This window comes from Crocodylus porosus, unplaced genomic scaffold, assembly GCF_001723895.1.
Source record: "Crocodylus porosus isolate Cpor-Errol unplaced genomic scaffold, CroPor_comp1, whole genome shotgun sequence".
Taxonomy (NCBI): Eukaryota; Metazoa; Chordata; order Crocodylia; family Crocodylidae; genus Crocodylus; species Crocodylus porosus.
Window position 1 is genome coordinate 4303222 of NW_017728948.1, and position 12328 is coordinate 4315549.

Consider the following 12328-nt stretch of genomic DNA (forward strand, 5'->3'; position numbering starts at 1 on the left):
GCCTCTGGTGTGCACAGGGCAAGGGCCCTGTCCTGCTTGCCAAGAGCCCATTCTCACGGGCACTGCAGAGCCCTAGCACCACTGAAGATCCAAGCCTGACTATTTTACCAGGGGCTGGTGGCTACTATCCCAGCAGACACACCAAGGACCGAACTGGGGACCTCCAGTGCTGTGGATGCAAATCCCAGCCCTTCCTCAGGCCAACCTCCCAGTCAAGCAGACAATGCTGTTGGCCTGGAGGAGCAAGGCTTGGAGCCAAGGGAATGAAGCCATCAGGGCTGCAAATGTTACACGGCATCCCCTGCTGTGACCAGAACCACGCTCCCCGCCACGCATAAGCAGAGATTAATTTGGGAGGAGGCAGCATGAAAATAAGACCCGAGTCACTCCTTAGGGGGGTGGATTGCAGTCCCTGGGGGTCTCCTTTCTGCAGCATGCCATACTCACAAAGGAGAGAATGGCTTGCTCCTATCTACAGCTTGTTCCCTCTTTGCCAAGGCCCAGGACACCCACCCCTGCCACACGCTTTCTGCCCCATTCGTCCCGATACCTGGGCTCTGGCAGGAGCAAGCGGCTCCGTGGGAGGACGCCGAGATGCCTTTGTGCAGTCGTGGGGCCGAGCTGCCACTCAGAGAGCTCTTTCCAGGCCTCCAAAGAGCACAGAGGAGATGTGAAACCAAAGGAAGAGCATGACTCACGGCCACCTCCCACACCAGCTCTGGGGGCTGCTCCACAATGCTCACTCCAGCAGGCCTGAGAGAGCCCCACGCCGGCATGCGCCGAGGCTAGCCGGTCTGTGCAGCGCTGTCCTTTCCCCGCAAGTCTGCAAGCCCAGAGCCTCCAGTCTGGGGCTTTTGCCTGGCGCCCATCGCTGTGGTGCCTGGGGGCTCCAAGGGGATCTGGGGTGTGCGGGTCTCACGCAGGAGGTGCAGCTGCCTCCCGTGCTTTCCAAGTAACTGTGTTCAGCCCGTGAACTTCAGCTTCTGCCTTGTATTTCGTGAGCTGAAGCCAGTGCCTGCCTTCAGGAATCACTGAAGGTGCGTGACAAGGCTTCTCGTATGCTGTGGGTACTGGCAGCCTCCCCCAGACCTCCTATCTCCAACGCTAAGCCACTAATGTCACTGGTTGTTCCCACCACTCTCATTGCTAGCCCGTGCAGGTGGAGCCATGGAGTGGGCAGGGACGGTCCTGCTTTGGTGATGGCCTTTACTGTACAGATGTTGGGCTGGTTTCAGCTGACCTCTGTCCTCGAACTGGTCTGAGCAGAACAGATGCAAACCCCTGTGCGGACGCTCTCCTTCAAGCTTAAGGAGGGCTTGTCTCTCTGTCACTGAAAAATGCTCCAAATTGACTTCTATTAACCTGATAAAAGCCTGGTTTAAGCTGAAGAGTGTTCAGCATTTGCACCAGTTTGAAATAGTTTTGGTGTTTTTTTAAAGCACACTTAAACAGATACAGCTTCCTCATGTCAATAAAAAGGCCACTCGAAGAGGCAGTTTTACTAATTCTGTCTAATCCTGACTCATCCAAACACAACAGCTTCTTTGCCTCTGTCACCCACAGGGCCCAAGGCCCTTTGCACAGCTCTTGAGGTGTTCAGAAGTATTTAATAGACAGAAAGAACTTCACGCTGCTCAAGTACCGTGCTGCTCTCAGGGGCCACGCTTTATTACCATGGTTATTTGTACTGGAGGAACTCCAAAAACCATTGCAACAGGGGAAGGGTAGACACAGCAAGAGGCCATCTCTGCTCTGGGGGATGTAAAAAAGCAGAGGAAGCAATGTTATCCTCATTGTAGGGGATATGACGCCAGGGTGTCTGGGACACAGGCAGGAATTGAATGCAGGTCTCCGTTGCCTTACCAAAAGGCCACCCCTGCTTTCAGAGTCAGTTTTCCACTCCTGTCTCATCCTATCCAGCAAGAGCTGCTCAGCAAGAGGTAGCCCTCCCTCCTGTCTCTGGGGCTTCTCACCCAGGAGGGGCAGTTTTACCCCAGCTGGAGGCTCTCCAGAGCTGCTCAGACACATGGACTCAACAAGGCGTGCTGCTGGGACTGCCCTGGCCGTCTGTGTGCACCCACTGCCCAGCACAGGACACCCCACACCCTCCTTAGGTTGCACAAATCCCCACCAGGCAGTGGCTCTCCCACAGGAGCCCCCAGCCTGGGCTTACGCTGCAGCTAACCCCTTGCATGGATTCATGTCTTTGGGGTGGGACAAAACGTGCCCGTTGCACTGTGCCACATAAAAGCTTTAAGTACCCTTTCTGCTTTAAAGCAAGTCCATACATAGAGCAAGTCCAAGCAGTTCATTAAATACTGTACACTAATAAGAAGTCACATGCACAGTGTGAGGCAGATAACGTGGCAGTGGACTCATGAGTGCCATCAGCAGAGGCCCCGGCAGCCAAGAAAGGCCGATGTCTTCCCTGCTCCAGGAAACCGTTCCAGGCCCACTCACCTCCTGCCTGCTGGTCTCCCGCAGTCCCCACGCTTCCCCCATTCACCATGGAGCGGGGTGTTTCTAGCCCGAAGTTGACTATAACAGGAGTCCTGCTGCCCTCCACTGGTGGAAGTGTTTTGTGTCTGGGGGCACCTGTAGCACCTCGTTCCCAAACTCCGGCTGGCAATGGAGGTGAGATGATGCCAAGAGCAAACACAGCAGCTGGTCATGGTGGGAGGCATCCTGAGGTTTGCTAATAGTACTTAGTATCACTTCCCTCATCCAGGGCTGATCACCCCTGCCAAGCGACCTTCCCTTCCTGAAAGTCACTCTATTAAATGAATGGGGGGTGGGAAATCCCACACAGAAAAAAGGAAGCTGCATCGGTGTCACAAGGGCTTCTGTGGGAAAGGGAACCAACTTCCTTACCCACTGCTATTGGTTGGTTTCAAGAGGCACGATAAGCATATTTAGGCTGCTCTAGTCACCTTCTTCACGTGCCCTGACACTACAGTTATACATTTCCCAGTATCAGGACAAGGTTTCTCCACAATGCATAGTTGCTCCAAGAGCCACGGACCAAGAGACGTTCCCTGGCCTGTGTTGCACTCTAGTCTGGTGTGTCTGGGCCGTGAGAGCGGGGTCTCGTTCCACCTGGTCTCTTTTGGTCGTCTGACTCCTCTTCCAAGGTGATGCCTGATCCCTCTCTGCACTTACAGGGAGGCAGTCAGTGATGCCGATACTCGTTCTGGTGTCTGCAGTCAATCTGCCGAGCCGAACGCACCAGATTTCCATTCACGCGGCTGCTGGTGACTGTTTTGAGCAATTCCATTGTGACAAGGAAGCTTTTCTGCGGCTCCAAGTGTCTAACAATTAAAGTGTGGACTAAATCTTATGTACTGTATTTTCCAGTGTATGAGATGCTCTCCCTACCCCCTCCTCCCCAAAAAAGGAGCTGCTAAAGTGTGGTGTGTCTTATACACCAAAGCCACAGAAGGAAGTAGTGGGTAATTACTATTAGATACTGGTACCTTGACAATATGCCCAGTGATGTTGTGACAGTCTGCAAGTCCTGTTTAGTCCTTTACACACAGAGTAGCCCCAGGATCCCAGGAAGTGTTGCCACTAGGAAAAGTGGGAGAAGCAGGAAGGGGCTATAGCAGCTCGCCCCTGTCCCCATAGGTTCCCCCGCTTGCTGCACTGCAAGCACTCATCCTTTCTCCTGTGCAACCCAGCCAAGCCCGCCTTTGTAGAGGCAGGACTCATATGCCAAGCTCTCCTCATCCCCTTTATTTGTCATGATCCACTGGGGTGTTAAGCCAAGTGGGTGGAGCGGGGGGTTGCAGAGGGAAGCCATAGTTTGGAGCAACAGAGGGCACATCTGAGTTACAAGCCAGGGGGTCAGAAGCCAAGTGCCAAGTCGGGGGTGCTAACCAGGATCAGGGTTCAGGAAACAAGCCAAAGTCAAGCAAAAGTTTAAATAGTGAATCAAAGGGGTTTTCGGAATCAGAGCCCAGGCAGCAAGCCAGGCCCAAAGTGGAGTCCAAAGTGCCGGGTACGTGGCCAGACATACTGTGGCAGGGACCAGAGAAGCCACAAAGGCAGGATCTACTCAAGGACTGAAACCAGTACATTGCACAACAGGACCCAGTACCGCAGGAGGTCCTTAAAAGCAGCCCCAGGTGGAAGGGGTGCAGCACAGCTGGGCCTGCTTTGTCAGCTGAGTGCAGCTGACTTCATTACACTGGATGCCTTGCAGAAGCCTCGCGTTACCTTCCTGCCCCACTCCCTCTCTTTATTAGTTGCTGTGAAGGCAGTTTGATCACTTATTGCTGGGTCAGGGAGGTGCCATAAAATACAGTAATACTGTGTAGGTAAACAAACTGCATTGTGCATGATGATAATGTTATGCACGATCACCTTGTGTCAGGAAACCCAATGCGGTATACTTGCAAAAACGTAATAGGACAGCTTGTGATGCCAACCTGATCTTACCAAAAAGCTTCTGAGTATTTTGGAGAGGCTGGGATTTCGCGATGAATGCAGCCACAAAGGGGTGGACTATCTGGGTTTCACTGTATTTTCACAAAGTGAAATGCAGCCATTTCTGGGGAGCAATCCACTGAGCAGAGCGCAGCTCTCCTACAGCACAGTATTTAGTAGAGGGAGAGTGACTTACTGCTGAGAACTAGGCAGCAGGCATTTCCCTGCTTGGAGTTCAGCCAGGATGGTACTTTTTCCTCCCGGCCACGGCATCCTGATACTGACTGTTGAGCTGCAAAGGCAGCGGGTGACAGAAGACAGGATTCCACCCTGGACACCTACAGGCAAGTGGAGGTCGGGGGCAGGAGACACGGGGCAGCTGGAGATCCCAGCAGGCTGGGTGTATCACTCACTGAAGCTGCTGCAGCACCCCCAGCTGCTGCAGGGTGAGAGCATCTGGGGGAACCAGCCAGCCAGGAGACAGGGTGGCTGCAAAGCCCGGAGCCAGACTCAAATACCCCCAGTGCTTCCAGGGATTGGATCTCGAGCTTTCAGATGGGCCAATTTCCAGTGGCCGCTTCGGCTGGCATGAGCAGCCCCATGCAGGGAATGGGGTTTTACCCAGTGCAGAATGAGCTTGCAGAACTCATTGGCACAAGAGGGGACTGAGGCCAAGACTCATGGAGGCTCAGAAAGTGGCTGTCTATGGGGAAAGAGACTGTGCAGGGTTATGTTGGAAGGGACTAATAGGGACCTAAAGCCTCGTGTCCCCAAGCATGAGCCAGCCCCTCCTTGACAAGGCCACAGTGCCACTTCTCCAACAGCCAAGTTGCTCCGTCACTGTCCTTGTCAAGCCAGCCCTGCCTCCATCTCTCTGCCAGGGCAGCACCTATTGCAGGGATCAGCAGTGTTTTTGGGCAGTGCCAAAAAAAACCCACAGCCTCGACTTGTAGGATGTTGGCATGCCAGGGGTGGACAGTGGAAGATCTGTGAAGGGCCTGATCTCCGTTGTGGCAGTGCAGCCCCAGCCCCTTCCTCGGTGTCTGCTCCGAGGTGTGTGTGTCAAGCAAAATGTCTTTGTGTGCCATGCTCTGGCACCTGTGCTGGGGGTTGCCTACCCATGACCTATTGATTGGCTTTCCCACAGGCAAGGAAGCATGTGTCAGAGGTGGGCCTCCTTTTCTCCAGTGGAAAATGTTGGCCAGATGGCCTAGGGGGAGAAGGGAAACATCTGTCTTTGCCAGTTCCTAGACCGGGTCATTCGTCATCTAGTGGCTACAGTCTGTGGCACAGAGGAGCAAAGACTTCTGGCAGGGATGTGGGCACAGGAGCCAGCAGCTGAAGGGTCACCAGAGCTGATCCCAGCATTAGTTACATGCCTAGTCACTTCAGGAGCAACTTCCCCTGATTCCTGCAGTGACTGGAGAAACTGAGAACCACCTCCTACCTTGGGAGAAAGCCCAGTATTTCCAAGCTGCAGGTGAAATCCTTCTCTGTGCACAGGAGGCCTTGCCTTGGTGAGTGGCTGAACAGCAGAGCAAGGAAAGGAGAAAGCCATCACAGTCCCAGGTGGTCCCTGGAAGGTTGTTGCCCTGCTCAAGAATCTCATTCTCCTGTAGGAAACACTCTCAGGCATCAGAACCGGGTGGAAATTTGGGCAAACAGGATGCTGAAATGGGACACAGAGGCTTGCTCACAGCAAAGATAATCACCCCCTCTTCACTCACCCCTAGTTGGGGGCTGTTTGGACAGACAGGCCCTAGAGGCCCAGCACCAAGGTCCACAAGATTTGCTATCATGCCCTACGTCCACTGCAGCGTACAGTCCATACTGTACATTCCAGCCTGTACTAGGGCTAAATCTCTCATTCTGCTGGGACAGGGTTACGGAAGCACATGGCATTTGCAAAGACCTGCTGTCAGGTAGGACTGGGATATGGGAGGTCACGGTTCAGAAGATGGAAGTCAATGATACTGTAAATCCAGAAGCCAAAGCTGGGGGTCACAATACTGAATCTGATGTATCATTCTAGGGGTCGAGTGGATCCATGGTCAAGGCCAGGCTAGAGGTCAGGAGGTAGGGAATCCAATAGAATAGGGTAAGCAAGAGGGCAGTACCGGGGTCCAAGGTAGAAATAAGGCTAGAGGCAGAACAGGAGGGTCTGAGGCAGAAGTGAGTCAGGAGCAAGGCAGGGGTTCAGAGCCAGGACTCAGGCATGGAAGTCAATCACAGGAATACTGGGAGTCTTGTTGCAAGGATAGGGCCCTGTAGGAAACAGGAAGGTTTTATAGCCCTCCTATCAGGGCCTTGTGGAAGAAAAGGTCCTTTGAGCCCATTAGGAACCTCATGGGAGAGCCCAAGCTGAGCTGGGGCAGGTCCATGGCTGGTCTCCTGGTGGCGCTGGAGCCTGGTCCTCTGCCTGCAGGTGCCATGAACTAGGTTTGAATCCTGCAATCATCCTTGGGGGGCCTCCAGCCCTTGGGGAAGCTGTACAGAAAAACCAGACTGCAATTAAAGAGAATCCCAATGCGCCCGCATTCCCGGTTTCCTTCCTGCTTGGAATCCATCTCAGATCCTGTGGCTGGGACTGAAGAGGCTTGCTAGGGCTTCCCCAGCTAAAGCTAAAGCCATCCCACTGCCTGTAACCCTCACGAGTAATAGCATTATAGGCCAAACACCAGGAATCCTTCTGTGCCATGCTCCAAAACCTTGGCGGTGAGGATAAAGACGCCAGCACTTACCAGGCTGTGGATCCAGTTCTGGATGCTGGGCTGCTCTGTCTCCAGGCTGTTCCCTAGGCCCTTGGAAATATTCCTGACACCTTCTAAACTCTCCAGCCATATGGGCTGATTCAAGGTTTCCAGGTCCCTGGTCTGTTCCTAAAACTGCAACTTCTGCTTCACTATGGTCTGTCCTCGTGGTTGTCACCCAGGCACCTTGATCCCTTTCTATTGGTACGAAGAGCAGAACATCTGTGGTCAGAGGTCTGTGCTGGAGGGGGGCGGGCTCTCGTCTCTGAGGTCCAGGGGGTTGCTCAAACTCTGTGGAGAAGGGTAAATTTGGTGGGGAATGGCTAGGCCTGCTATTGCCATCCTGAGCCTGGTGGTTGAGGTTGTTTGACTTGGTCTTTCGTGTACTTCTCCCAAACCTCGATCCGTGGTAGATTCACTCTGCTGTCCACCACTCCCGGGGATGCTCCCCTAGCCACCTAGCAGCCTGCAGGGCAGGGGCATCTGGCTTTTCAGCAGAGCTTGGCTGAGCTGAGCAACGGTTGCAAGACAACAGACAGAAAAAAGGTTAAACAGTAAACAAGAATACATAAACCGGCAAGTAGCTCCCAGTGCGCAAGGGGCAAGGAGATGTGAGTAGGTAGGAGAGCTGGTACACACAGGCAAAGGGGTTATGGGAATGGTATTGGAGGACTAAGCATGAGCCCTAGTGACAATGTTCTGGCTGGCTCTGCCCTACCAAGTGGGCGGGTTGGGGCACAGTTCACACTTGCTCTGCCCCCAGACATGCAGGCCAGCCTGAGTTCAACATGCACCTGGACAGGCAGTCCAGGGGGTTGAGTGTGTATGGCGGTGTATCAGTGTACCGCAACGGGGTCCCGGCCTCTGTTATTGCTAAGGTGTTGGGATAGGTGAGCTTTTAAGACGACAGGCCTGTGCACTTCTGGCTCGGCCCCTTCAGGGTGCACACACATACTGTATATACATGAGGGACTATGCATCCAAACCACTCTACAGGCCTATGGCTCCAGGCCAGCTGCCTGTCGTGCTACATGCGGTAAGGTGGAGGTGACCCTCCTTTGCTCATCTCTCCCCATGAGGGGCACCCACAGGACATCCATTACAGAAGGAGGCAGTCAGATCACAGCCCAGGAGGTCAGAGCTCCCCAGCCAGGGAGAACAACTGCCCAGCGTCCAGCCAGAGGAGCCTTCATTGCACAGGGCCAGAGAAACTGCAGAGCAGGAGGGAGAGGCCAGGGCTTAGGATCTACAGGGAAACATGGTACGGGCACAGTGTGGGGGCAGAAGGGGGACACTGGCACCCTGCTTGAAGGGCGTGGACCCTCTCCTCTCTCAAGTGGCACAACGGATGTTTGACCCACCAGCGGAGAGCCCAGGGAAGGCCGAGGGCGGGCTGCACTTCCCAGCCGAGCACCCCCATGTTCGTTCTGTTTCGGCGCTGAGATGTTTAACTCCATTGCGCTCTGAAAACAGGAACTCACCTGAATGGTACCTGAAACTGCTGCCCATGCTCAGCTGTGCTGAAGAACTTGCTGCAGTCTGGTGAACTACTGAATGTATAGCCTAGTCACGTCATAGATTTCATAGATGGTTAGGGTCGGAAGGGACCTTAGTAGACAGAGTCCGAATCCCTGCCCTGGGTAGAAAAGAGCGCTAGGGTCAGATGACCCCAGCTAGGTGCTTGTCTAGTCTCCTCTGAAAGATCTCCAAGGTAGGGGAGAGCACCACCTCCCTTGGTAGCCCATTCCAGATTTTGGCAACCCTCACCATAAAGAAATTTTTCCTAATGTCTAATCTAAATCTGCTCTCCATCAGTTTATGGCCATTATTCCTAGTAACCCCCAGGGGTGCACTGGTAAACAGAGTATCTCCTATTCCTTGCTGTCTCCACCCCCTGCGATGAACTTGTAGGTGGCCACAAGATCCTCTCTCAGGCTCTGTTTGCTGAGGCTGAAAAGATTCAGGTCCCTCAGTCTCTCATTTGTAGGATCTTACCTACAGCCCCTAACCATGCGCAGTCCTCCTTGGGACCCTCTTCATGTTGTCCACATCCGTCTTGAAGCGCGGTGCCCAGAACTGGATGCAGTACTCCAGCTGCGGCCTGACCAGTGCTGCACAGAGCGGGGGACCACCTTCCTTAGAGCTGCTCGTGATGCACTTTCTAATGCATGAAAGAGTACGGCTGACTTTACTTATCACTTCATTACATTGACGACTCATGTTCATTTTGGAGTCAACTATGACTCCGAGATCCCTTTCTGATGCTGTGCTGCTTAGAAAGTCACCTCCCAGTCTGTAGGTGTGTTGGCGATTCTTTCTCCCTAGATGCAGCACTTTGCACTTATCTTTGTTAAACTGCATCCTATTCTGATCTGCCCACCATTCCAATTTGTTCAAATCTGCCTAAATCCACTCCCTGCCCTCCAGCGTGTTTACTTTGCCCCATAATTTGGTGTTGTCTGCAAATTTGGACAAAGTGCTCTCCATGCCCTCATCCAAGTCACTGATGAAAATATTGAACAGCACTGGTCCAAGGACCGAACCTTAAGGAACTCCGCTGCCCACATTTTCCAGGTTGAAAACAACCCACCCACCACCACCCTCTGGGTGCAACCCATAAGCCAATTCTCCACCCACCTGACGGGGTAATAATCTACATCACAACTGCTTAATTTGTTTATAAGAATGGGATGTGAAACTATATCAAAGACCTTTTTTAAATCTGTCAACCAACCATGCGCAGTACTGACACCTAATTTTGGTGCAAACCTGGACTGGTTCTGTCCAGTTTCTGTAAGGTAAAAATCAGAGATCACCCTGAGTGACAGTTGAATGCCAGAGGTAAGAATGATATTGACTGGATGCGACTGTAAAGTATGTTATAGATGGATGATTGATAGCTGACAATTAGATTATGATTGGTAAGAGTGGAGTGGTTTTGGGGCCTTAAAAAGGCTGGGTACCCCAGTCAGGGGTCTTTGTCTTTTGCCTTGGCTTTTTGCTCTGGTTCTTTTCTCTGCTAGGAGTGTTCCAGTTGTTCCTGTGTTGGTTTGGATTCAATCCCTGGGATCCTGCCTGGCGGCTTATTGGTCCCTGTGGTGTGCGTGTGTATCCTAATGTGAGGAGCTAGTGACTTTAAATCCTGGACTTCTCCTCTGCATTTCAGGGGACACATGCATTTAAGTGTGATTAAATTTAATACGCATTAAACTAATGTGCATTAAGTTATTTTTGGCACGTGTCTACACGTGCAGGGACTTGACACTAAAGTTAGTTCAACTGGCACTAAAGTTAGTACCAAGTCCCTGCAGTCCTGCCACGTCCCTAGTGGCTGGGCAGACCTGGCACTGAAGTTAGTTACAGTCAGATCTACACGTGTTAATGTGCTTTAACTAATTGAAACTAAATTTGATGCCTGCATTGCAGGTATCAGATTTAGGTGTGATTAGCTTAAGTCACCATTTATAATGTGCATTAAGGGCACACACATGTAGACGTGCACCCATACTGTGCATTAAACTAAGCTAAAGTGCATTAACGCGTCTCATATAGACACGCCCAGGGAGAAGTCCCCATAAAGTTGAGGGTGTGAGAGTTGGGTATATGGCAGGTATATGGTGAGCGTGAACCGTGTGTGAGTTGAATGCTGTCTGTTGAGCAAGGCCTCAGAGCTGACTCCCCATTGCTTCCCTCACTATATCAGACCAGTGCCCTCATCTCGGGATCTCACCTATGGGACAGGTAATTGGTTGTTGTGTTCATGTTCTTTTGTGTGAGTTCTTGTCACTGCTGCCCTGCGTTGCATTATATTGAATCTCTTTATTTTTATTACTTTTATGCTGTTTATTTTTTTCTTCATTATTTCTCTTTATAATAAGAGTTACTCTTGCTTGTTCACTTTAAATCTCTGCTGTAACCTATTAGCTTATCATTAAATATTATTTTTCATTCATTAGCAATAAAATGCCAACCAATATGGCTTTGTTGCTGGAAGGTCTTGCCTGACCAACCTTGTCTTCTTCTATGACCAGGTGATGCATTGCCTGGACAAGGGAGATGAGGTTGATGTCATATATCTGGATTTCAGGAAAGCCTTTGACTTGGTATCCTATGATGTCTTTATGGTTAAGCTGGGGAACTGCGGCCTTGACCATCTCATGGTCCGATGGCTGGGGAACTGGGTGTAGGGCTGGACCCAAAGAGTACGAGTAGATGGGAGCAAATCAAATGTGGCACAAGGGGACCAGTGGAGTCCTTTAGAGCTCAGTACTCAGGCCAGCACTCTTCAACATCTTCATTAATGATCTGGATTTGGGCATCAGATGTGGGCTGGCAAAGTTTGTGGATGACACTAAACTATGGGGGAAGGTGGTCACACTGGAAGACAGACTGGGGAGACAGGCCAACCTGGACACACTCGCAAGGTGGGTAGACCAAACCCTGATGGCATTCAATGTAGAGAAGTGCAGGGTGCTCCACCTTGGGAGGAAAAACCAGCATCATATAGTTACAGGCTCGGTGGTGCTATGCTCACTCGCACCAAGACTGAAAGACACTTGGGGGTCTTGACTGATCACAAGATGAACATGAGCCCCCAGTGCGATGCTGTAGCTGGCAAAGCAGACCAAACTCTGGCATGCATCCACTGATGCATCTCAAGCAAAACCAGGGATGTCATCTTCCCACTTTACTCTGCCTTTGTGAGGCCACAGCTGGAGTACTGCATCCAGTTTTGGGCCCCCCACTTTAGGAGGGATGTGGATAAGCTTGAAAGAGTCCACGGGAGAGCCACCCGCATGATGACAGGCCAAGAGAGCAAGCCTTATGAGGAGAGGCTGAGGGACATGGGACTCTTCAGCCGGGGGAAGAGAAGGCTCAGGGGTGTCTTCGTGGCTGCCTATAAATGTATTAAGGGGTACACCAGGATCTGGGAGGACAGCTGTTCACCAGGGCACCCCAGGGGATAACAAGGTCTAACAGCCATGAGTTTCTGGGAGGCCGATTCAGACTGGACATCAGGAGAAACTTCTTTATCGTCCAAGTGTCCAGGGTCTGGAACAGACTCGCCCCAGAGGTGGTGCAAGCACCTACCCCGGACACGGCTCGGAGCACCCCCAGCCAGGTCATGAGGCGCTACAGGGAGTTGGGAGCGG